Here is a 25,303-nt window from a genome sequence, read left to right as displayed (position 1 = left end):
GAGCGCTAAGAGGGTAATAGTGGAAAAAGGAATATATTCAAATATAAACTACACAGAAGCATTCTGTGAAACTTCTTTCTGTTCTGTGCACTCAACTGCCAGGGTTGAACCTTAATTTTGATTGAGCCGTTCTGAAACACTCTTTCTGTAGAAACTGCAATTGGACATTCTGAGCGCTAAGAGGCCTATATTGGGAAAAAGAATATCTACAAATAAAAACTACACAGAAGCATTCTGTGAAACTTCTTTCTGTTCTGTTCATTCAACTAAAAGAGTTGAACCTTAGTTTTGATTGAGCCATTCTGAAACACTCTTTCTGTAGAAAATGCAAGTGGAGATTCGGAGCGCTAAGAGGGTAATAGTGGAAAAAGGAATGTCTTCAAATATAAACTCCACAAAATCATTCTGTGAAACTTGTTTCTGATCTGTGCATTCAGCTAACAGTGTTAAACCATACTTTTGATTGAGCAGATCTGAACACTCTTTCTGTAGAAAATGCAACTGGACATTTGGAGCGCTAAGAGGGTAGTAGTGGAAAAAGGAATATATTCAAATATAAACTACACAGAAGCATTCTGTGAAACTTCTTTCTGATCTGAGCATTCAGCTAACAGAGTTAACACATACTTTTGATTGAGCAGTTTTGAAACACTCTGTCTGTAGAAAACGCAACTGGACATTCGTAGCGCTAAGTGGGTAATAGTGGAAAAAAGAATATGTGCAAATATAAACTACACAGAAGCATTGTATGAAACTTCTTTCTGTTCTGTGCATTCAACTAACAGAGTAGAACCTTACTTTTGATTGAGCCGTTCTGAAACACTCTTTCTGTAGAAACTGCAATTGGACATTCTGAGCGCTAAGAGGCCTCTATTGGGAAAAATAATATCTTCAAATAAAAACTACACCGAAGAATTGTGTGAAACTTATTTCTGATATGTGCATTCAGCTAACAGAGTTAAACCATACTTTTGATTGCGCAGTTCTGAACACTCATTCTGTAGAAAATGCACGTGGACATTCGGAGCGCTAAGAGGGTAATAGTGGAAAAAGGAATATATTCAAATATAAACTACACAGTAGCATTCTGTGAAAATTCTTCCTGTTCTGTGCATTCAACTAACAGAGTTGAACCTTACTTTTGATTGAGCCGTTCTGAAACACTCTTTCTGTAGAAACTGCAATTGGACATGCTAAGCGCTTAGAGGCCTACATTGGGAAAAAGAATATCTTCAAATAAAAACTACACAGATGCATTCTGTGAAACTTATTTCTGATCTGTAAATTCAGTTAACAGAGATAAAATATATTTTTGATTGAGCAGTTATGAAACACTCTTTCTGTAGAAAATGCAACTGGACATTTGGAGCGCTAACAGTGTAGTAGTGGAAAAAGGAATATATTCAAATATAAATTACACAGAAGCATTCTGTGAAACTTCTTTCTCATCTGAGCATTCAGCTAACAGAGTTAAACCATACTTTTGATTGAGCAGTTTTGAAACACTCTGTCTGTAGAAAATGCAACTGGACATTCGTAGCGCTAAGTGGGTAATAGTGGAAAAAAGAATGTGTTCAAATATAAACTACACAGAAGCATTGTATGAAACTTCTTTCTGTTCTGTGCATTCAACTAACAGAGTTCAACCTTACTTTTGATTGAGCCGTTCTGAAACACTCTTTCTGTAGAAACTGCAATTGGACATTCTGAGCGCTAGGAGGCCTATATTGGGAGAAAGAATGTCTACAAATAAAAACTACACAGAAAAATTGTGTGAAACTTCTTTCTGTTCTGTTTGTTCAACTAAAAGAGTTGAACCTTAGTTTTGATTGAGCCGTTCTGAAACACTCTTTCTGTAGAAACTGCAATTGGACATTCTGAGCGCTAAGAGGCCTCTATTGGGAAAAATAATATCTTCAAATAAAAACTACAGAGAAGCATTGTGTGAAACTTATTTCTGATATGTTCAGTAAGCTAACAGAGTTAAACCATACTTTTGATTGAGCAGTTCTGAACACTCTTTCTGTAGAAAATGCAAGTGGACATTCGGAGCGCTAAGAGGGTAATAGTGGAAAAAGGAATATATTCAAATATAAACTACACAGTTGCATTCTGTGAAAATTCTTTCTGTTCTGTGCATTCAACTAACAGAGTTGAACCTTACTTTTGATTGAGCCGTTCTGAAACACTCTTTCTATACAAACTGCAATTGGACATGCTAAGCGCTAAGAGGCCTACATTGGGAAAAAGCATATCTTCAAATAAAAACTACACAGATGCATTCTGTGAAACTTATTTCTGATCTGTAAATTCAGTTAACAGAGATAAAACATATTTTTGATTGAGCAGTTATGAAACACTCTTTTTGTAGAAAATGCAAGTGGAGATTCGGAGCGCTAAGAGGGTAATAGTGGAAAAAGGAATGTCTTCAAATATAAACTACACAGAATCATTCGGTGAAACTTCTTTCTGATCTGTGCATTCAGCTAAGAGAGTTAAACCATACTTTTGATTGAGCAGATCTGAACACTCTTTCTGTAGAAAATGCAACTGGACATTTGGAGCGCTAAGAGCGTAGTAGTGAAAAAAGAAATATATTCAAATATAAAATACACAGAAGCATTCTGTGAAACTTCTTTCTGATCTGAGCATTCAGCTAACAGAGTTAAACCATACTTTTGATTGAGCAGTTTTGAAACACTCTGTCTGTAGAAAATGCAACTGGACATTCGTAGCGCTAAGTGGGTAATAGTGGAAAAAAGAATATGTTCAAATATAAACTACACAGAAGCATTGTATGAAACTTCTTTCTGTTCTGTGCATTCAACTAACAGAGTTGAACCTTACTTTTGATTGAGCCGTTCTGAAACACTCTTTCTGTAGAAACTGCAATTGGACATTCTGAGCGCTAGGAGGCCTATATTGGGAAAAAGAATGTCTACAAATAAAAACTACACGGAAGAATTGTGTGAAACTTCTTTCTGTTCTGTTTGTTCAACTAAAAGAGTTGAACCTTAGTTTTGATTGAGCCGTTCTGAAACACTCTTTCTGTAGAAAATGCAAGTGGAGATTCGGAGCGCTAAGAGGGTAATAGTGGAAAAAGGAATGCCTCCAAATATAAACTACACAGAATCATTCTGTGAAACTTCTTTCTGATCTGTGCATTCAGCTAACAGAGTTAAACCATAATTTTGATTGAGCAGATCTGAACACTCTTTCTGTAGAAAATGCAACTGGATATTTGGAGCGCTAAGAGAGTAGTAGTGGAAAAAGGAATATATTCAAATATAAACTACACAGAAGCATTCTGTGAAACTTCTTTCTGATCTGAGCATTCAGCTAACAGAGTTAAACCATACTTTTGATTGAGCAGTTTTGAAACACTCTGTCTGTAGAAAATGCAACTGGACATTCGTAGCGCTAAGTGGGTAATAGTGGAAAAAAGAATATTTTCAAATATAAACTACACAGAAGCATTGTATGAAACTTCTTTCTGTTCTTTGTATTCAACTAACAGAGTTGAACCTTACTTTTGATTGAGCCTTTCAGAAACACTCTTTCTGTAGAAACTGCAATTGGACATTCTGAGCGCTAAGAGGCCTCTATTGGGAAAATAATATCTTCAAATAAAAACTACACAGAAGCATTGTGTGAAACTTATTTCTGATATGTTCATTAAGCTAACAGAGTTAAACTATACTTTTGATTGCGCAGTTCTGAACACTCTTTCTGTAGAAAATGCAAGTGGACATTCGGAGCGCTAAGAGGGTAATAGTGGAAAAAGGAATATATTCAAATATAAACTACACAGTAGCATTCTGTGAAAATACTTTCTGTTCTGTGCATTCAACTAACAGAGTTGAACCTTACTTTTGATTGAGCCGTTCTGAAACACTCTTTCTGTAGAAACTGCAATTGGACATGCTAAGCGCTAAGAGGCCTACATTGGGAAAAAGAATATCTTCAAATAAAAACTACAAAGATGCATTCTGTTAAACTTATTTCTGATCTGTAAATTCAGTTAACAGAGATAAAATATATTTTTGATTGAGCAGTTATGAAACACTCTTTCTGTAGAAAATGCAACTGGACATTTGGAGCGCTAACAGTGTAGTAGTGGAAAAAGGAATATATTCAAATATAAACTACACAGAAGCATTCTGTGAAACTTCTTTCTCATCTGAGCATTCAGCTAACAGAGTTAAACCATACTTTTGATTGAGCAGTTTTGAAACACTCTGTCTGTAGAAAATGCAACTGGACATTCGTAGCGCTAAGTGGGTAATAGTGGAAAAAAGAATATGTTCAAATATAAACTACACAGAAGCATTGTATGAAACTTCTTTCTGTTCTGTGCATTCAACTAACAGAGTTGAACCTTACTTTTGATTGAGCCGTTCTGAAACACTCTTTCTGTAGAAACTGCAATTGGACATTCTGAGCGCTAGGAGGCCTATATTGGGAGAAAGAATGTCTACAAATAAAAACTACACAGAAGAATTGTGTGAAACTTCTTTCTGTTCTGTTTGTTCAACTAAAAGAGTTGAACCTTAGTTTTGATTGAGCCGTTCTGAAACACTCTTTCTGTAGAAACTGCAATTGGACATTCTGAGCGCTAAGAGGCCTCTATTGGGAAAAATAATATCTTCAAATAAAAACTACAGAGAAACATTGTGTGAAACTTATTTCTGATATGTTCAGTAAGCTAACAGAGTTAAACCATACTTTTGATTGCGCAGTTCTGAACACTCTTTCTGTAGAAAATGCAAGTGGACATTCGGAGCGCTAAGAGGGTAATAGTGGAAAAAGGAATATATTCAAATATAAACTACACAGTTGCATTCTGTGAAAATTCTTTCTGTTCTGTGCATTCAACTAACAGAGTTGAACCTTACTTTTGATTGAGCCGTTCTGAAACACTCTTTCTGTACAAACTGCAATTGGACATGCTAAGCGCTAAGAGGCCTACATTGGGAAAAAGCATATCTTCAAATAAAAATTACACAGATGCATTCTGTGAAACTTATTTCTGATCTGTAAATTCAGTTAACAGAGATAAAACATATTTTTGATTGAGCAGTTATGAAACACTCTTTTTGTAGAAAATGCAAGTGGAAATTCGGAGCGCTAAGAGGGTAATAGTGGAAAAAGGAATGTCTTCAAATATAAACTACACAGAATCATTCGGTGAAACTTCTTTCTGATCTGTGCATTCAGCTAACAGAGTTAAACCATACTTTTGATTGAGCAGATCTGAACACTCTTTCTGTAGAAAATGCAACTGGACATTTGGAGCGCTAAGAGCGTAGTAGTGAAAAAAGAAATATATTCAAATATAAAATACACAGAAGCATTCTGTGAAACTTCTTTCTGATCTGAGCATTCAGCTAACAGAGTTAAACCATACTTTTGATTGAGCAGTTTTGAAACACTCTGTCTGTAGAAAATGCAACTGGACATTCGTAGCGCTAAGTGGGTAATAGTGGAAAAAAGAATATGTTCAAATATAAACTACACAGAAGCATTGTATGAAACTTCTTTCTGTTCTGTGCATTCAACTAAAAGAGTTGAACCTTACTTTTGATTGAGCCGTTCTGAAACACTCTTTCTGTAGAAACTGCAATTGGACATTCTGAGCGCTAGGAGGCCTATATTGGGAAAAAGAATGTCTACAAATAAAAACTACACAGAAGAATTGTGTGAAACTTCTTTCTGTTCTGTTTGTTCAACTAAAAGAGTTGAACCTTAGTTTTGATTGAGCCGTTCTGAAACACTCTTTCTGTAGAAAATGCAAGTGGTGATTCGGAACGCTAAGAGGGTAATAGTGGAAAAAGGAATGTCTCCAAATATAAACTACACAGAATCATTCTGTGAAACTTCTTTCTGATCTGTGCATTCAGCTAACAGAGTTAAACCATACTTTTGATTGAGCAGATCTGAACACTCTTTCTGTAGAAAATGCAACTGGACTTTTGGAGCGCTAAGAGAGTAGTAGTGGAAAAAGGAATATATTCAAATATAAACTACACAGCAGCATTCTGTGAAACTTCTTTCTGATCTGAGCATTCAGCTAACAGAGTTAAACCATACTTTTGATTGAGCAGTTTTGAAACACTCTGTCTGTAGAAAATGCAACTGGACATTCGTAGCGCTAAGTGGGTAATAGTGGAAAAAAGAATATGTTCAAATATAAACTACACAGAAGCATTGTATGAAACATCTTTCTGTTCTGTGTATTCAACTAACAGAGTTGAACCTTACTTTTGATTGAGCCTTTCTGAAACACTCTTTCTGTAGAAACTGCAATTGGACATTCTGAGCGCTAAGAGGCCTCTATTGGGAAAATAATATCTTCAAATAAAAACTACACAGAAGCATTGTGTGAAACTTATTTCTGATATGTTCATTAAGCTAACAGAGTTAAACCATACTTTTGATTGCGCAGTTCTGAACACTCTTTCTGTAGAAAATGCAAGTGGACATTCGGAGCGCTAAGAGGGTAATAGTGGAAAAAGGAATATATTCAAATATAAACTACACAGTAGCATTCTGTGAAAATTCTTTCTGTTCTGTGCATTCAACTAACAGAGGTGAACCTTACTTTTGATTGAGCCGTTCTGAAACACTCTTTCTGTAGAAACTGCAATTGGACATGCTAAGCGCTAAGAGGCCTACATTGGGAAAAAGGATATCTTCAAATAAAAACTACAAAGATGCATTCTGTGAAACTTATTTCTTATCTGTAAATTCAGTTAACAGAGATAAAACATATTTTTATTGAGCAGTTATGAAACACTCTTTCTGTAGAAAATGCAAGTGGAGATTCGGAGCGCTAAGAGGGTAATAGTGGAAAAAGGAATATCTTCAAATATAAACTACACAGAATCATTCGGTGAAACTTCTTTCTGATCTGTGCATTCAGCTAACAGAGTTAAACCATACTTTTGATTGAGCAGATCTGAACACTCTTTCTGTAGAAAATGCAACTGGACATTTGAGCGCTAAGTGGGTAATAGTGGAAAAAGGAATATATTCAAATATAAACTACACAGAAGCATTCTGTGAAACTTCTTTCTGATCTGAGCATTCAGCTAACAGAGTTAAACCATACTTTTGATTGAGCAGTTTTGAAACACTCTGTCTGTAGAAAATGCAACTGGACATTCGTAGCGCTAAGTGGGTAATAGTGGAAAAAAGAATATGTTCAAATATAAACTACACAGAAGCATTGTATGAAACTACTTTCTGTTCTGTGCATTCAACTAACAGAGTTGAACCTTATTTTGATTGAGCCGTTCTGAAACACTCTTTCTGTAGAAACTGCAATTGGACATTCTGAGCGCTAGGAGGCCTATATTGGGAAAAAGAATGTCTACAAATAAAAACTACACAGAAGAAATGTGTGAAACTTCTTTCTGTTCTGTTTGTTCAACTAAAAGAGTTGAACCTTAGTTTTGATTGAGCCGTTCTGAAACACTCTTTCTGTAGAAAATGCAAGTGGAGATTCGGAGCGCTATGAGGGTAATAGTGGAAAAAGGAATGTCTCCAAATATAAACTACACAGAATCATTCTGTGAAACTTCTTTCTGATCTGTGCATTCAGCTAACAGAGTTAAACCATACTTTTGATTGAGCAGATCTGAACACTCTTTCTGTAGAAAATGCAACTGGACATTTGGAGCGCTAAGAGAGTAGTAGTGGAAAAAGGAATATATTCAAATATAAACTACACAGAAGCATTCTGTGAAACTTCTTTCTGATCTGAGCATTCAGCTAACAGAGTTAAACCATACTTTTGATTGAGCAGTTTTGAAACACTCTGTCTGTAGAAAATGCAACTGGACATTCGTAGCGCTAAGTGGGTAATAGTGGAAAAAAGAATATGTTCAAATATAAACTACACAGAAGCATTGTATGAAACTTCTTTCTGTTCTGTGCATTCAACTAACAGAGTTGAACCTTACTTTTGATTGAGCCTTTCTGAAACACTCTTTCTGTAGAATCTGCAATTGGACATTCTGAGCGCTAAGAGGCCTCTATTGGGAAAAATAATATCTTCAAATAAAAACTAAACAGAAGCATTGTGTGAAACTTATTTCTGATATGTTCATTAAGCTAACAGAGTTAAACCATACTTTTGATTGCGCAGTTCTGAACACTCTTTCTGTAGAAAATGCAAGTGGACATTCGGAGCGCTAAGAGGGTAGTAGTGGAAAAAGGAATATATTCAAATATAAACTACACAGTAGCATTCTGTGAAAATTCTTTCTGTTCTGTGCATTCAACTAACAGAGTTGAACCTTACTTTTGATTGAGCCGTTCTGAAACACTCTTTCTGTAGAAACTGCAATTGGACATGCTAAGCGCTAAGAGGCCTACATTGGGAAAAAGAATATCTTCAAATAAAAACTACACAGATGCATTCTGTGAAACTTATTTCTGATCTGTAAATTCAGTTAACAGAGATAAAACATATTTTTGATTGAGCAGTTATGAAACACTCTTTTTGTAGAAAATGCAAGTGGAGATTCGGAGCGCTAAGAGGGTAATAGTGGAAAAAGGAATGTCTTCAAATATAAACTACACAGAATCATTCGGTGAAACTTCTTTCTGATCTGTGCATTCAGCTAACAGAGTTAAACCATACTTTTGATTGAGCAGATCTGAACACTCTTTCTGTAGAAAATGCAACTGGACATTTGGAGCGCTAAGAGCGTAGTAGTGGAAAAAGGAATATATTCAAATATAAACTACACAGAAGCATTCTGTGAAACTTCTTTCTGATCTGAGCATTCAGCTAACAGAGTTAAACCATACTTTTGATTGAGCAGTTTTGAAACACTCTGTCTGTAGAAAATGCAACTGGACATTCTTAGCGCTAAGTGGGTAATAGTGGAAAAAAGAATATGTTCAAATATAAACTACACAGAAGCATTGTATGAAACTTCTTTCTGTTCTGTGCATTCAACTAACAGAGTTGAACCTTACTTTTGATTGAGCCTTTCTGAAACACTCTTTCTGTAGAAACTGCAATTGGACATTCTGAGCGCTAGGAGGCCTATATTGGGAAAAAGAATGTCTACAAATAAAAACTACACAGAAGAATTGTGTGAAACTTCTTTCTGTTCTGTTTGTTCAACTAAAAGAGTTGAACCTTAGTTTTGATTGAGCCGTTCTGAAACACTCTTTCTGTAGAAAATGCAAGTGGAGATTCGGAGCGCTAAGAGGGTAATAGTGGAAAAAGGAATGTCTCCAAATATAAACTACACAGAATCATTCTGTGAAACTTCTTTCTGATCTGTGCATTCAGCTAACAGAGTTAAACCATACTTTTGATTGAGCAGATCTGAACACTCTTTCTGTAGAAAATGCAACTGGACATTTGGAGCGCTAAGAGAGTAGTAGTGGAAAAAGGAATATATTCAAACATAAACTACACAGAAGCATTCTGTGAAACTTCTTTCTGATCTGAGCATTCGGCTAACAAAGTTAAACCATACTTTTGATTGAGCAGTTTTGAAACACTCTGTCTGTAGAAAATGCAACTGGACATTCGTAGCGCTAAGTGGGTAATAGTGGAAAAAAGAATATGTTCAAATATAAACTACACAGAAGCATTGTATGAAACTTCTTTCTGTTCTGTGCATTCAACTAACAGAGTTGTACCTTACTTTTGATTGAGCCTTTCTGAAACACTCTTTCTGTAGAAACTGCAATTGGACATTCTGAGCGCTAAGAGGCCTCTATTGGGAAAATAATATCTTCAAATAAAAACTACACAGAAGCATTGTGTGAAACTTATTTCTGATATGTTCATTAAGCTAACAGAGTTAAACCATACTTTTGATTGCGCAGTTCTGAACACTCTTTCTGTAGAAAATGCAAGTGGACATTCGGAGCGCTAAGAGGGTAATAGTGGAAAAAGGAATATATTCAAATATAAACTACACAGTAGCATTCTGTGAAAATTCTTTCTGTTCTGTGCATTCAACTAACAGAGTTGAACCTTACTTTTGATTGAGCCGTTCTGAAACACTCTTTCTGTAGAAACTGCAATTGGACATGCTAAGCGCTAAGAGGCCTACATTGGGAAAAAGAATATCTTCAAATAAAAACTACAAAGATGCATTCTGTGAAACTTATTTCTGATCTGTAAATTCAGTTAACAGAGATAAAACATATTTTTGATTGAGCAGTTATGAAACACTCTTTCTGTAGAAAATGCAAGTGGAGATTCGGAGCGCTAAGAGGGTAATAGTGGAAAAAGGAATACCTTCAAATATAAACTACACAGAATCATTCGGTGAAACTTCTTTCTGATCTGTGCATTCAGCTAACAGAGTTAAACCATACTTTTGATTGAGCAGATCTGAACACTCTTTCTGTAGAAAATGCAACTGGACATTTGGAGCGTTAAGTGGGTAATAGAGGAAAAAGGAATATATTCAAATATAAACTACACAGAAGCATTCTGTGAAACTTCTTTCTGATCTGAGAATTCAGCTAACAGAGTTAAACCATACATTTGATTGAGCAGTTTTGAAACACTCTGTCTGTAGAAAATGCAACTGGACATTCGTAGCGCTAAGTGGGTAATAGTGGAAAAAAGAATATATTCAAATATAAACTACACAGAAGCATTGTATGAAACTTCTTTCTGTTCTGTGCATTCAACTAACAGAGTTGAACCTTACTTTTGATTGACCCGTCCTGAAACACTCTTTCTGTAGAAACTGCAATTGGACATTCTGAGCGCTAGGAGGCCTATATTGGGGAAAAGGAATGTCTACAAATAAAAACTACACAGAAGAATTGTGTTAAACTTCTTTCTGTTCTGTTTGTTCAACTAAAAGAGTTGAACCTTAGTTTTGATTGAGCCGTTCTGAAACACTCTTTCTGTAGAAAATGCAAGTGGAGATTCGGAGCGCTAAGAGGGTCATAGTGGAAAAAGGAATGTCTCCAAATATAAACTACACAGAATCATTCTGTGAAACTTCTTTCTGATCTGTGCATTCAGCTAACAGAGTTAAACCATACTTTTGATTGAGCAGATCTGAACACTCTTTCTGTAGAAAATGCAACTGGACATTTGGAGCGCTAAGAGAGTAGTAGTGGAAAAAGGAATATATTCAAATATAAACTACACAGAAGCATTCTGTGAAACTTCTTTCTGATCTGAGCATTCAGCTAACAGAGTTAAACCATACTTTTGATTGAGCAGTTTTGAAACACTCTGTCTGTAGAAAATGCAACTGGACATTCGTAGCGCTAAGTGGGTAATAGTGGAAAAAAGAATATGTTCAAATATAAACTACACAGAAGCATTGTATGAAACTTCTTTCTGTTCTGTGCATTCAACTAACAGAGTTGAACCTTACTTTTGATTGAGCCTTTCTGAAACACTCTTTCTGTAGAATCTGCAATTGGACATTCTGAGCGCTAAGAGGCCTCTATTGGGTAAAATAATATCTTCAAATAAAAATTACACAGAAGCATTGTGTGAAACTTATTTCTGATATGTTCATTAAGCTAACAGAGTTAAACCATACTTTTGATTGCGCAGTTCTGAACACTCTTTCTGTAGAAAATGCAAGTGGACATTCGGAGCGCTAAGAGGGTAATAGTGGAAAAAGGAATATATTCAAATATAAACTACACAGTAGCATTCTGTGAAAATTCTTTCTGTTCTGTGCATTCAACTAACAGAGTTGAACCTTACTTTTGATTGAGCCGTTCTGAAACACTCTTTCTGTAGAAACTGCAATTGGACATGCTAAGCGCTAAGAGGCCTACATTGGGAAAAAGAATATCTTCAAATAAAAACTACAAAGATGCATTCTGTGAAACTTATTTCTGATCTGTAAATTCAGTTAACAGAGATAAAACATATTTTTGATTGAGCAGTTATGAAACACTCTTTCTGTAGAAAATGCAAGTTGAGATTCGGAGCGCTAAGAGGGTAATAGTGGAAAAAGGAATACCTTCAAATATAAACTACACAGAATCATTCGGTGAAACTTCTTTCTGATCTGTGCATTCAGCTAACGGAGTTAAACCATACTTTTGATTGAGCAGATCTGAACACTCTTTCTGTAGAAAATGCAACTGGACATTTGGAGCGTTAAGTGGATAATAGTGGAAAAAGGAATATATTCAAATATAAACTACACAGAAGCATTCTGTGAAACTTCTTTCTGATCTGAGCATTCAGCTAACAGAGTTAAACCATACTTTTGATTGAGCAGTTTTGAAACACTCTGTCTGTAGAAAATGCAACTGGACATTCGTAGCGCTAAGTGGGTAATAGTGGAAAAAAGAATATGTTCAAATATAAACTACACAGAAGCATTGTATGAAACTTCTTTCTGTTCTGTGCATTCAACTAACAGAGTTGAACCTTACTTTTGATTGACCCGTCCTGAAACACTCTTTCTGTAGAAACTGCAATTGGACATTCTGAGCGCTAGGAGGCCTATATTGGGGAAAAGGAATGTCTACAAATAAAAACTACACAGAAGAATTGTGTTAAACTTCTTTCTGTTCTGTTTGTTCAACTAAAAGAGTTGAACCTTAGTTTTGATTGAGCCGTTCTGAAACACTCTTTCTGTAGAAAATGCAAGTGGAGATTCGGAGCGCTAAGAGGGTCATAGTGGAAAAAGGAATGTCTCCAAATATAAACTACACAGAATCATTCTGTGAAACTTCTTTCTGATCTGTGCATTCAGCTAACAGAGTTAAACCATACTTTTGATTGAGCAGATCTGAACACTCTTTCTGTAGAAAATGCAACTGGACATTTGGAGCGCTAAGAGAGTAGTAGTGGAAAAAGGAATATATTCAAATATAAACTACACAGAAGCATTCTGTGAAACTTCTTTCTGATCTGAGCATTCAGCTAACAGAGTTAAACCATACTTTTGATTGAGCAGTTTTGAAACACTCTGTCTGTAGAAAATGCAACTGGACATTCGTAGCGCTAAGTGGGTAATAGTGGAAAAAAGAATATGTTCAAATATAAACTACACAGAAGCATTGTATGAAACTTCTTTCTGTTCTGTGCATTCAACTAACAGAGTTGAACCTTACTTTTGATTGAGCCTTTCTGAAACACTCTTTCTGTAGAATCTGCAATTGGACATTCTGAGCGCTAAGAGGCCTCTATTGGGAAAAATAATATCTTCAAATAAAAATTACACAGAAGCATTGTGTGAAACTTATTTCTGATATGTTCATTAAGCTAACAGAGTTAAACCATACTTTTGATTGCGCAGTTCTGAACACTCTTTCTGTAGAAAATGCAAGTGGACATTCGGAGCGCTAAGAGGGTAATAGTGGAAAAAGGAATATATTCAAATATAAACTACACAGTAGCATTCTGTGAAAATTCTTTCTGTTCTGTGCATTCAACTAACAGAGTTGAACCTTACTTTTGATTGAGCCGTTCTGAAACACTCTTTCTGTAGAAACTGCAATTGGACATGCTAAGCGCTAAGAGGCCTACATTGGGAAAAAGAATATCTTCAAATAAAAACTACACAGATGCATTCTGTGAAACTTATTTCTGATCTGTAAAATCAGTTAACAGAGATAAAACATATTTTTTATTGAGCAGTTATGAAACACTCTTTTTGTAGAAAATGCAAGTGGAGATTCGGAGCGCTAAGAGGGTAATAGTGGAAAAAGGAATGTCTTCAAATATAAACTACACAGAATCATTCGGTGAAACTTCTTTCTGATCTGTGCATTCAGCTAACAGAGTTAAACCATACTTTTGATTGAGCAGATCTGAACACTCTTTCTGTAGAAAATGCAACTGTACATTTGGAGCGCTAAGAGCGTAGTAGTGGAAAAAGGAATATATTCAAATATAAACTACACAGAAGCATTCTGTGAAACTTCTTTCTGATCTGAGCATTCAGCTAACAGAGTTAAACCATACTTTTGATTGAGCAGTTTTGAAACACTCTGTCTGTAGAAAATGCAACTGGACATTCGTAGCGCTAAGTGGGTAATAGTGGAAAAAAGAATATGTTCAAATATAAACTACACAGAAGCATTGTATGAAACTTCTTTCTGTTCTGTGCATTCAACTAACAGAGTTGAACCTTACTTTTGATTGAGCCATTCTGAAACACTCTTTCTGTAGAAACTGCAATTGGACATTCTGAGCGCTAGGAGGCCTATATTGGGAAAAAGAATGTCTACAAATAAAAACTACACAGAAGAATTGTGTTAAACTTCTTTCTGTTCTGTTTGTTCAACTAAAAGAGTTGAACCTTAGTTTTGATTGAGCCGTTCTGAAACACTCTTTCTGTAGAAAATGCAAGTGGAGATTCGGAGCGCTAAGAGGGTAATAGTGGAAAAAGGAATGTCTCCAAATATAAACTACACAGAATCATTCTGTGAAACTTCTTTCTGATCTGTGCATTCAGCTAACAGAGTTAAACCATACTTTTGATTGAGCAGATCTGAACACTCTTTCTGTAGAAAATGCAACTGGACATTTGGAGCGCTAAGAGAGTAGTAGTGGAAAAAGGAATATATTCAAACATAAACTACACAGAAGCATTCTGTGAAACTTCTTTCTGATCTGAGCATTCAGCTAACAGAGTTAAACCATACTTTTGATTGAGCAGTTTTGAAACACTCTGTCTGTAGAAAATGCAACTGGACATTCGTAGCGCTAATTGGGTAATAGTGGAAAAAAGAATATGTTCAAATATAAACTACACAGAAGCATTGTATGAAACTTCTTTCTGTTCTGTGCATTCAACTAACAGAGTTGTACCTTACTTTTGATTGAGCCTTTCTGAAACACTCTTTCTGTAGAAACTGCAATTGGACATTCTGAGCGCTAAGAGGCCTCTATTGGGAAAATAATATCTTCAAATAAAAACTACACAGAAGCATTGTGTGAAACTTATTTCTGATATGTTCATTAAGCTAACAGAGTTAAACCATACTTTTGATTGCGCAGTTCTGAACACTCTTTCTGTAGAAAATGCAAGTGGACATTCGGAGCGCTAAGAGGGTAATAGTGGAAAAAGGAATATATTCAAATATAAACTACACAGTAGCATTCTGTGAAAATTCTTTCTGTTCTGTGCATTCAACTAACAGAGTTGAACCTTACTTTTGATTGAGCCGTTCTGAAACACTCTTTCTGTAGAAACTGCAATTGGACATGCTAAGCGCTAAGAGGCCTACATTGGGAAAAAGAATATCTTCAAATAAAAACTACAAAGATGCATTCTGTGAAACTTATTTCTGATCTGTAAATTCAGTTAACAGAGATAAAACATATTTTTGATTGAGCAGTTATGAAACACTCTTTCTGTAGAAAATGCAAGTGGAGATTCGGAGAGCTAAGGGGGTCATAGTGGAAAAAGGAATGTCTCCAAATATAAACTACACAGAATCATTCTGTGAAACTTCTTTCTGATCTGTGCATTCAGCTAACAGAGTTAAACCATACTTTTGATTGAGCAGATCTGAACACTCTTTCTGTAGAAAATGCAACTGGACATTTGGAGCGCTAAGCGCGTAGTAGTGGAAAAAGGAATATATTCACATATAAACTAAACAGAAGCATTCTGTGAAACTTCTTTCTGATCTGAGCATTCAGCTAACAGAGTTAAACCATACTTTTGATTGAGCAGTTTTGAAACACTCTGTCTGTAGAAAATGCAACTGGACATTCGTAGCGCTAAGTGGGTAATAGTGGAAAAAAGAATATGATCAAATATAAACTACACAGAAGCATTGTATGAAACTTCTTTCTGTTCTGTGCATTCAACTAACAGAGTTGAACCTTACTTTTGATTGAGCCGTTCTGAAACACTCTTTCTGTAGAAACTGCCATTGGACATTCTGAGCGCTAGGAGGCCTATATTGGGAAAATGAATGTCTACAAATAAAAACTACACAGAAGAATTGTGTGAAACTTCTTTCTGTTCTGTTTGTTCAACTAAAAGAGTTGAACCTTAGTTTTGATTGAGCCGTTCTGAAACACTCTTTCTGTAGAAAATGCAAGTGGAGATTCGGAGCGCTAAGAGGGTAATAGTGGAAAAAGGAATGTCTCCAAATATAAACTACACAGAATCATTCTGTGAAACATCTTTCTGATCTGTGCATTCAGCTAACAGAGTTAAACCATACTTTTGATTGAGCAGATCTGAACACTCTTTCTGTAGAAAATGCAACTGGACATTTGGAGCGCTAAGAGAGTAGTAGTGGAAAAAGGAATATATTCAAATATAAACTACACAGAAACATTCTGTGAAACTTCTTTCTGATCTGAGCATTCAGCTAACAGAGTTAAACCATACATTTGATTGTGCAGTTTTGAAACACTCTGTCTGTAGAAAATGCAACTGGACATTCGTAGCGCTAAGTGGGTAATAGTGGAAAAAAGAATATGTTCAAATATAAACTACACAGAAGCATTGTATGAAACTTCTTTCTGTTCTGTGCATTCAACTAACAGAGTTGAACCTTACTTTTGATTGAGCCTTTCTGAAACTCTCTTTCTGTAGAAACTGCAATTGGACATTCTGAGCGCTAAGAGGCCTCTATTGGGAAAAATAATATCTTCAAATAAAAACTACACAGAAGCATTGTGTGAAACTTATTTCTGATATATTCATTAAGCTAACAGAGTTAAACCATACTTTTGATTGCGCAGTTCTGAATACTCTTTCTGTAGAAAATGCAAGTGGACATTTGGAGCGCTAAGAGGGTAATAGTGGAAAAAGGAATATATTCAAATATAAACTACACAGTAGCATTCTGTGAAAATTCTTTCTGTTCTGTGCATTCAACTAACAGATTTGAACCTTACTTTTGATTGAGCCGTTCTGAAACACTCTTTCTGTAGAAACTGCAATTGGACATGCTAAGCGCTAACAGGCCTACATTGGGAAAAAGAATATCTTCAAATAAAAACTACACAGATGCATTCTGTGAAACTTATTTCTGACCTGTAAATTCAGTTAACAGAGATAAAACATATTTTTGATTGACCAGTTATGAAACACTCTTTTTGTAGAAAATGCAAGTGGAGATTCGGAGCGCTAAGAGGGTAATAGTTGAAAAAGGAATGTCTTCAAATATAAACTACACAGAATCATTCGGTGAAACTTCTTTCTGATCTGTGCATTCAGCTAACGGAATTAAACCATACTTTTGATTGAGCAGATCTGAACACTCTTTCTGTAGAAAATGCAACTGGACATTTGGAGCGCTAAGAGCGTAGTAGTGGAAAAAGGAATATATTCAAATATAAACTACACAGAAGCATTCTGTGAAACTTCTTTCTGATCTGAGCATTCAGCTAACAGAGTTAAACCATACTTTTGATTGAGCAGTTTTGAAACACTCTGTCTGTAGAAAATGCAACTTGACATTCGTAGCGCTAAGTGGGTAATAGTGGAAAAAAGAATATGTTCAAATATAAACTACACAGAAGCATTGTATGAAACTTCTTTCTGTTCTGTGCATTCAACTAACAGAGTTGAACCTTACTTTTGATTGAGTCGTTCTGAAACACTCTTTCTGTAGAAACTGCAATTGGACATTCTGAGCGCTAGGAGGCCTATATTGGGAAAAAGAATGTCTACAAATAAAAACTACACAGAAGAATTGTGTGAAACTTCTTTCTGTTCTGTTTGTTCAACTAAAAGAGTTGAACCTTAGTTTTGATTGAGCCGTTCTGAAACACTCTTTCTGTAGAAAATGCAAGTGGAGATTCGGAGCGCTAAGAGGGTAATAGTGGAAAAAGGAATGTCTTCAAATATAAACTACACAGAATCATTCGGTGAAACTTCTTTCTGATCTGTGCATTCAGCTAACAGAGTTAAACCATACTTTTGATTGAGCAGATCGGAACACTCTTTCTGTAGAAAATGCAACTGGACATTTGGAGCGCTAAGAGAGTAGTAGTGGAAAAAGGAATATATTCAAACATAAACTACACAGAAGCATTCTGTGAAACTTCTTTCTGATCTGAGCATTCAGCTAACAGAGTTAAACCATACTTTTGATTGAGCAGTTTTGAAACACTCTGTCTGTAGAAAATGCAACTGGACATTCGTAGCGCTAAGTGGGTAATAGTGGAAAAAAGAATATGTTCAAATATAAACTACACAGAAGCATTGTATGAAACTTCTTTCTGTTCTGTGCATTCAACTAACAGAGTTGTACCTTACTTTTGATTGAGCCTTTCTGAAACACTCTTTCTGTAGAAACTGCAATTGGACATTCTGAGCGCTAAGAGGCCTCTATTGGGAAAATAATATCTTCAAATAAAAACTACACAGAAGCATTGTGTGAAACTTATTTCTGATATGTTCATTAAGCTAACAGAGTTAAACCATACTTTTGATTGCGCAGTTCTGAACACTCTTTCTGTAGAAAATGCAAGTGGACATTCGGAGCGCTAAGAGGGTAATAGTGGAAAAAGGAATATATTCAAATATAAACTACACAGTAGCATTCTGTGAAAATTCTTTCTGTTCTGTGCATTCAACTAACAGAGTTGAACCTTACTTTTGATTGAGCCGTTCTGAAACACTCTTTCTGTAGAAACTGCAATTGGACATGCTAAGCGCTAAGAGGCCTACATTGGGAAAAAGAATATCTTCAAATAAAAACTACAAAGATGCATTCTGTGAAACTTATTTCTGATCTGTAAATTCAGTTAACAGAGATAAAACATATTTTTGATTGAGCAGTTATGAAACACTCTTTCTGTAGAAAATGCAAGTGGAGATTCGGAGAGCTAAGAGGGTCATAGTGGAAAAAGGAATGTCTCCAAATATAAACTACACAGAATCATTCTGTGAAACTTCTTTCTGATCTGTGCATTCAGCTAACAGAGTTAAACCATACTTTTGATTGAGCAGATCTGAACACTCTTTCTGTAGAAAATGCAACTGGACATTTGGAGCGCTAAGCGCGTAGTAGTGGAAAAAGGAATATATTCACATATAAACTAAACAGAAGCATTCTGTGAAACTTCTTTCTGATCTGAGCATTCACCTAACAGAGTTAAACCATACTTTTGATTGAGCAGTTTTGAAACACTCTGTCTGTAGAAAATGCAACTGGACATTCGTAGCGCTAAGTGGGTAATAGTGGAAAAAAGAATATGTTCAAATATAAACTACACAGAAGCATTGTATGAAACTTCTTTCTGTTCTGTGCATTCAACTAACAGAGTTGAACCTTACTTTTGATTGAGCCGTTCTGAAACACTCTTTCTGTAGAAACTGCCATTGGACATTCTGAGCGCTAGGAGGCCTATATTGGGAAAAAGAATGTCTACAAATAAAAACTACACAGAAGAATTGTGTGAAACTTCTTTCTGTTCTGTTTGTTCAACTAAAAGAGTTGAACCTTAGTTTTGATTGAGCCGTTCTGAAACACTCTTTCTGTAGAAAATTCAAGTGGAGATTCGGAGCGCTAAGAGGGTAATAGTGGAAAAAGGAATGTCTCCAAATATAAACTACACAGAATCATTCTGTGAAACATTTTTCTGATCTGTGCATTCAGCTAACAGAGTTAAACCATACTTTTGATTGAGCAGATCTGAACACTCTTTCTGTAGAAAATGCAACTGGACATTTGGAGTGCTAAGAGAGTAGTAGTGGAAAAAGGAATATATTCAAATATAAACTACACAGAAACATTCTGTGAAACTTCTTTCTGATCTGAGCATTCAGCTAACAGAGTTAAACCATACATTTGATTGTGCAGTTTTGAAACACTCTGTCTGTAGAAAATGCAACTGGACATTCGTAGCGCTAAGTGGGTAATAGTGGAAAAAAGAATATGTTCAAATATAAACTACACAGAAGCATTGTATGAAACTTCTTTCTGTTCTGTGCATTCAACTAACAGAGTTGAACCTTACTTTTGATTGAGTCTTTCTGAAACTCTCTTTCTGTAGAAACTGCAATTGGACATTCTGAGCGCTAAGAGGACTCTATTGGGAAAAATAATATCTTCAAATAAAAACTACACAGAAGCATTGTGTGAAACTTATTTCTGATATGTTCATTAAGCTAACAGAGTTAAACCATACTTTTGATTTCGCAGTTCTGAATACTCTTTCTGTAGAAAATGCAAGTGGACATTTGGAGCGCTAAGAGGGTAATAGTGAAAAAGGAATATATTCAAATATAAACTACACAGTAGCATTCTGTGAAAATTCTTTCTGTTCTGTGCATTCAACTAACAGATTTGAACCTTACTTTTGATTGAGCCGTTCTGAAACACTCTTTCTGTAGAAACTGCAATTGGACATGCTAAGCGCTAACAGGCCTACATTGGGAAAAAGAATATCTTCAAATAAAAACTACACAGATGCATTCTGTGAAACTTATTTCTGACCTGTAAATTCAGTTAACAGAGATAAAACATATTTTTGATTGACCAGTTATGAAACACTCTTTTTGTAGAAAATGCAAGTGGAGATTCGGAGCGCTAAGTGGGTAATAGTGGAAAAAGGAATGTCTTCAAATATAAACTACACAGAATCATTCGGTGAAACTTCTTTCTGATCTGTGCATTCAGCTAACAGAGTTAAACCATACTTTTGATTGAGCAGATCTGAACACTCTTTCTGTAGAAAATGCAACTGGACATTTGGAGCGCTAAGAGCGTAGTAGTGGAAAAAGGAATATATTCAAATATAAACTACACAGAAGCATTCTGTGAAACTTCTTTCTGATCTGAGCATTCAGCTAACAGAGTTAAACCATACTTTTGATTGAGCAGTTTAGAAACACTCTGTCTGTAGAAAATGCAACTGGACATTCGTAGCGCTAAGTGGGTAATAGTGGAAAAAAGAATATGTTCAAATATAAACTACACAGAAGCATTGTATGAAACTACTTTCTGTTCTGTGCATTCAACTAACAGAGTTGAACCTTACTTTTGATTGAGCCGTTCTGAAACACTCTTTCTGTAGAAACTGCAATTGGACATTCTGAGCGCTAGGAGGCCTATATTTGGAAAAAGAATGTCTACAAATAAAAACTACACAGAAGAATTGTGTGAAACTTCTTTCTGTTCTGTTTGTTCAACTAAAAGGGTTGAACCTTAGTTTTGATAGAGCCGTTCTGAAACACTCTTTCTGTAGAAAATGCAAGTGGAGATTCGGAGCGATAAGAGGGTAATAGTGGAAAAAGGAATGTCTCCAAATATAAACTACACAGAATCATTCGGTGAAACTTCTTTCTGATCTGTGCATTCAGCTAACAGAGTTAAACCATACTTTTGATTGAGCAGATCTGAACACTCTTTCTGTAGAAAATGCAACTGGACATTTGGAGCGCTAAGAGAGTAGTAGTGGAAAAAGGAATATATTCAAATATAAACTACACAGAAGCATTCTGTGAAACTTCTTTCTGATCTGAGCATTCAGCTAACAGAGTTAAACCATACTTTTGATTGAGCAGTTTTGAAACACTCTGTCTGTAGAAAATGCAACTGGACATTCGTAGCGCTATGTGGTTAATAGTGGAAAAAAGAATATGTTCAAATATAAACTACACAGAAGCATTGTATGAAACTTCTTTCTCTTCTGTGCATTCAACTAACAGAATTGAACCTTACTTTTGATTGAGCCGTTCTGAAACACTCTTTCTGTAGAAACTGCAATTGGACATTCTGAGCGCTAAGAGGCCTCTATTGGAAAAAATAATATCTTCAAATAAAAACTACACAGAAGCATTGTGTGAAAATACTTTCTGTTCTGTGCATTCAACTAACAGATTTGAACCTTACTTTTGATTGAGCCGTTCTGAAACACTCTTTCTGTACAAAGTGCAATTGGACATGATAAGCGCTAGGAGGCCTACATTGGGAAAAAGAATATCTTCAAATAAAAACTACACAGATGCATTCTGTGAAACTTATTTCTGATCTGTAAATTCAGTTAACAGAGATAAAACATATTTTTGATTGAGCAGTTATGAAACACCCTTTTTGTAGAAAATGCAAGTGGAGATTCGGAGCGCTAAGAGGGTAATAGTGGAAAAAGGAATGTCTTCAAATATAAACTACACAGAATCATTCGGTGAAACTTCTTTCTGATCTGTGCATTCAGCTAACAGAGTTAAACCATACTTTTGATTGAGCAGACCTGAACACTCTTTCTGTAGAAAATGCAACTGGACATTTTGAGCGCTAAGAGCATAGTAGTGGAAAAAGGAATATATTCAAACATAAACTACACAGAAGCATTCTGTGAAACTTCTTTCTGATCTGAGCATTCAGCTAACAGAGTTAAACCATACTTTTGATTGAGCAGTTTTGAAACACTCTGTCTGTAGAAAATGCAACTGGACATTCGTAGCGCTAAGTGGGTAATAGTGGAAAAAAGAATATGTTCAAATATAAACTACACAGAAGCATTGTATGAAACTTCTTTCTGTTCTGTGCATTCAACTAACAGAGTTGTACCTTACTTTTGATTGAGCCTTTCTGAAACACTCTTTCTGTAGAAACTGCAATTGGACATTCTGAGCGCTAAGAGGCCTCTATTGGGAAAATAATATCTTCAAATAAAAACTACACAGAAGCATTGTGTGAAACTTATTTCTGATATGTTCATTAAGCTAACAGAGTTAAACCATACTTTTGATTGCGCAGTTCTGAACACTCTTTCTGTAGAAAATGCAAGTGGACATTCGGAGCGCTAAGAGGGTAATAGTGGAAAAAGGAATATATTCAAATATAAACTACACAGTAGCATTCTGTGAAAATTCTTTCTGTTCTGTGCATTCAACTAACAGAGTTGAACCTTACTTTTGATTGAGCCGTTCTGAAACACTCTTTCTGTAGAAACTGCAATTGGACATGCTAAGCGCTAAGAGGCCTACATTGGGAAAAAGAATATCTTCAAATAAAAACTACAAAGATGCATTCTGTGAAACTTATTTCTGATCTGTAAATTCAGTTAACAGAGATAAAACATATTTTTGATTGAGCAGTTATGAAACACTCTTTCTGTAGAAAATGCAAGTGGAGATTCGGAGAGCTAAGAGGGTCATAGTGGAAAAAGGAATGTCTCCAAATATAAACTACACAGAATCATTCTGTGAAACTTCTTTCTGATCTGTGCATTCAGCTAACAGAGTTAAACCATACTTTTGATTGAGCAGATCTGAACACTCTTTCTGTAGAAAATGCAACTGGACATTTGGAGCGCTAAGCGCGTAGTAGTGGAAAAAGGAATATATTCACATATAAACTAAACAGAAGCATTCTGTGAAACTTCTTTCTGATCTGAGCATTCACCTAACAGAGTTAAACCATACTTTTGATTGAGCAGTTTTGAAACACTCTGTCTGTAGAAAATGCAACTGGACATTCGTAGCGCTAAGTGGGTAATAGTGGAAAAAAGAATATGTTCAAATATAAACTACACAGAAGCATTGTATGAAACTTCTTTCTGTTCTGTGCATTCAACTAACAGAGTTGAACCTTACTTTTGATTGAGCCGTTCTGAAACACTCTTTCTGTAGAAACTGCCATTGGACATTCTGAGCGCTAGGAGGCCTATATTGGGAAAAAGAATGTCTACAAATAAAAACTACACAGAAGAATTGTGTGAAACTTCTTTCTGTTCTGTTTGTTCAACTAAAAGAGTTGAACCTTAGTTTTGATTGAGCCGTTCTGAAACACTCTTTCTGTAGAAAATTCAAGTGGAGATTCGGAGCGCTAAGAGGGTAATAGTGGAAAAAGGAATGTCTCCAAATATAAACTACACAGAATCATTCTGTGAAACATTTTTCTGATCTGTGCATTCAGCTAACAGAGTTAAACCATACTTTTGATTGAGCAGATCTGAACACTCTTTCTGTAGAAAATGCAACTGGACATTTGGAGTGCTAAGAGAGTAGTAGTGGAAAAAGGAATATATTCAAATATAAACTACACAGAAACATTCTGTGAAACTTCTTTCTGATCTGAGCATTCAGCTAACAGAGTTAAACCATACATTTGATTGTGCAGTTTTGAAACACTCTGTCTGTAGAAAATGCAACTGGACATTCGTAGCGCTAAGTGGGTAATAGTGGAAAAAAGAATATGTTCAAATATAAACTACACAGAAGCATTGTATGAAACTTCTTTCTGTTCTGTGCATTCAACTAACAGAGTTGAACCTTACTTTTGATTGAGTCTTTCTGAAACTCTCTTTCTGTAGAAACTGCAATTGGACATTCTGAGCGCTAAGAGGACTCTATTGGGAAAAATAATATCTTCAAATAAAAACTACACAGAAGCATTGTGTGAAACTTATTTCTGATATGTTCATTAAGCTAACAGAGTTAAACCATACTTTTGATTTCGCAGTTCTGAATACTCTTTCTGTAGAAAATGCAAGTGGACATTTGGAGCGCTAAGAGGGTAATAGTGAAAAAGGAATATATTCAAATATAAACTACACAGTAGCATTCTGTGAAAATTCTTTCTGTTCTGTGCATTCAACTAACAGATTTGAACCTTACTTTTGATTGAGCCGTTCTGAAACACTCTTTCTGTAGAAACTGCAATTGGACATGCTAAGCGCTAACAGGCCTACATTGGGAAAAAGAATATCTTCAAATAAAAACTACACAGATGCATTCTGTGAAACTTATTTCTGACCTGTAAATTCAGTTAACAGAGATAAAACATATTTTTGATTGACCAGTTATGAAACACTCTTTTTGTAGAAAATGCAAGTGGAGATTCGGAGCGCTAAGTGGGTAATAGTGGAAAAAGGAATGTCTTCAAATATAAACTACACAGAATCATTCGGTGAAACTTCTTTCTGATCTGTGCATTCAGCTAACAGAGTTAAACCATACTTTTGATTGAGCAGATCTGAACACTCTTTCTGTAGAAAATGCAACTGGACATTTGGAGCGCTAAGAGCGTAGTAGTGGAAAAAGGAATATATTCAAATATAAACTACACAGAAGCATTCTGTGAAACTTCTTTCTGATCTGAGCATTCAGCTAACAGAGTTAAACCATACTTTTGATTGAGCAGTTTAGAAACACTCTGTCTGTAGAAAATGCAACTGGACATTCGTAGCGCTAAGTGGGTAATAGTGGAAAAAAGAATATGTTCAAATATAAACTACACAGAAGCATTGTATGAAACTACTTTCTGTTCTGTGCATTCAACTAACAGAGTTGAACCTTACTTTTGATTGAGCCGTTCTGAAACACTCTTTCTGTAGAAACTGCAATTGGACATTCTGAGCGCTAGGAGGCCTATATTTGGAAAAAGAATGTCTACAAATAAA

The sequence above is a fragment of the Symphalangus syndactylus genome, chromosome 19, assembly GCF_028878055.3.
Source record: "Symphalangus syndactylus isolate Jambi chromosome 19, NHGRI_mSymSyn1-v2.1_pri, whole genome shotgun sequence".
NCBI classification, from domain to species: domain Eukaryota; kingdom Metazoa; phylum Chordata; class Mammalia; order Primates; family Hylobatidae; genus Symphalangus; species Symphalangus syndactylus.
This window is presented reverse-complemented; position numbering follows the sequence as displayed.